This window comes from Asparagus officinalis, unplaced genomic scaffold (assembly GCF_001876935.1).
Source record: "Asparagus officinalis unplaced genomic scaffold, Aspof.V1 AsparagusV1_Un115, whole genome shotgun sequence".
NCBI classification, from domain to species: domain Eukaryota; kingdom Viridiplantae; phylum Streptophyta; class Magnoliopsida; order Asparagales; family Asparagaceae; genus Asparagus; species Asparagus officinalis.
In genome coordinates, this window is record NW_017972381.1 from 86,083 (window position 1) to 88,114 (window position 2,032).

The following is a 2,032-nucleotide window of genomic DNA, read 5'->3' on the forward strand; positions in this document are numbered from 1 at the left end:
TCTTCAGTAGGGCCATCCCCAGTGTTTTGGTCAATAGGAGGATTCTCAGCATTGATACGTTCATCCACATCTGAATCGCTACCTGCTTGGTTAGCAAGGTTGCGATGGCTGGATTCACCGAATTGATTGGACAGAGCCCGAATTTGTTGGTCATGCTCTTCCTTCATCTGTATCATGGCCATTTCCAATTCGAACTTAAAGTTCTCTTTTTGCCTAGCCAAAGCATCCTCAATGATTTTGGTCATTTGTTCAGCGTTGATCATGAACGCCTCACGAGATCATCCTATGCTGGACACCGTATTGTCAGAAGCGATGGCAGAGTTCGCATCTGATGCTTCATCATATTAGGATAATTTGTTATTCATCCTCTGATAGTCCCTACGCCTAGTAGTTCCCGCATGCAATCGAGTTATACGTTGGGATACGTCCGAAAAATGACGGGGACTAAAACTTCGCGTTGATTTCCCTTTATCGACCATATTGATGGTGACCTCTGGGAGTTCGTCATCTTGCGCAACTGATCTTTTTCTATAGAAACGCCTTGGCTTGGACTTGGATGTTCTGGTGAAGATCTTTTCAAATACCGAGACCCTCTGTGGAGCGATCTTGGGGTAGCTACACTCTGATAATACTGTCCTGATAATTTTGGTACGCGGATAGTGAAAGTCCGATTCTCGAGTACTTCTCTTTCAAGATTTATTAGTACCCCCAGCCCAATAGTACAACTCATCGACGTTGCGGTCAGAGTAACCTATCGGCTATTGGTTTGATTCCTCAAGTGGAAAGCTGTTGTTTGTTCGGCGCGTCTTCTTCTGAATAGGTAGTGCTTTATTAGCTTTAGCAGGAGTCACACGTGGCGCGTCTTCTTCTGAATAGGTAGTGCTTTATTAGCTTTAGCAGGAGTCACACGTTTGGAATCACACCCGTGTGAGGGTGAAATTTTAACGGGCTCCCACGTTTGGAATCACACCCGTGTGAGGGTGAAATTTTAACGGGCTCCTGGTTTTGTGCAGGCACCCCCCACGGGTAATTACGGGAATCAACTTGTTAGGAGGTCGCATACGACCCCCAGTCCGGATGGTTGCTCGGGGTTCCTTCAACGGTCCCAAGCGTTCCTTAACAGGCACTTTGCCTTGATCTTCGTGTAATGGACCCAAGCTTTCCTTCAATAGAATTCCAAATTTTGAGAGATCCACGCTATCGTTGGGCTTCACCGAATGTGTGGGAGCAATAAGAGCGGGATCCGAAGTTGACGAAAGGTGGGGAGCAATGTTGCTTGCTTTGGCCTTAGGCGTTGATTTGGCCTTTGGCATCCAAATTTGTTTGGATCTCGGTGATCTCTTAACCACCTCTTCCTTTTGTATTTTCTTGTGCTTTTCGCACAAGGATCTGGGCATGCACAAGAAGTGCGCGATGCTTCTGAATGCGCTTCTCAAGAGTGGAACGGTTCCGTTTGACATGAACACATTCGTTAGTAGGTGGTTGGGAGGAGGTTCACGAAGCTTGCTGTGGAGATGGCTTAGCCACTTGGCGCTTTCTGAACTCCAGATCTGCTTGGTAATGGAGTCCGTCCACCAGATCCAAAGCCTTAGCGAATTGGCACGTGAGGCGTTGGCGTTGCCTTTGACGTGCTCTACTTGATAGAGTTAGCGCGCCTTCAGCAGTTAACTCCTTGATCACGGAGGAGTTTAGATCTACAGATCTGGTCTCATTGGACGTCGACGGATTGTTGTGAGGTGTGGCTGCGGCAATGGTAGCAGGGAATTCACCTTCTTGAGTCTTCAGATCTGAAGACCAGCGGATCTTTCGGGCGAAGGAGACCCTCCTGCGCTTGCGAGGAGAGGCGGATCTAAAGGAGGAGGAGGAGACGTACTCCTTGAACTTTTGTTGGTCGAACTCATATTCGACCTCTTCAGCCACGAGGATCTTGATCGTCGGCTACGGCACGACAGCCTCGGTGACGAGACTGTTGGCTCCCACTGTGGTCGCCAGCTTGTTTGGGTGGGAAATCGATTTCTTCATTGTATAACTT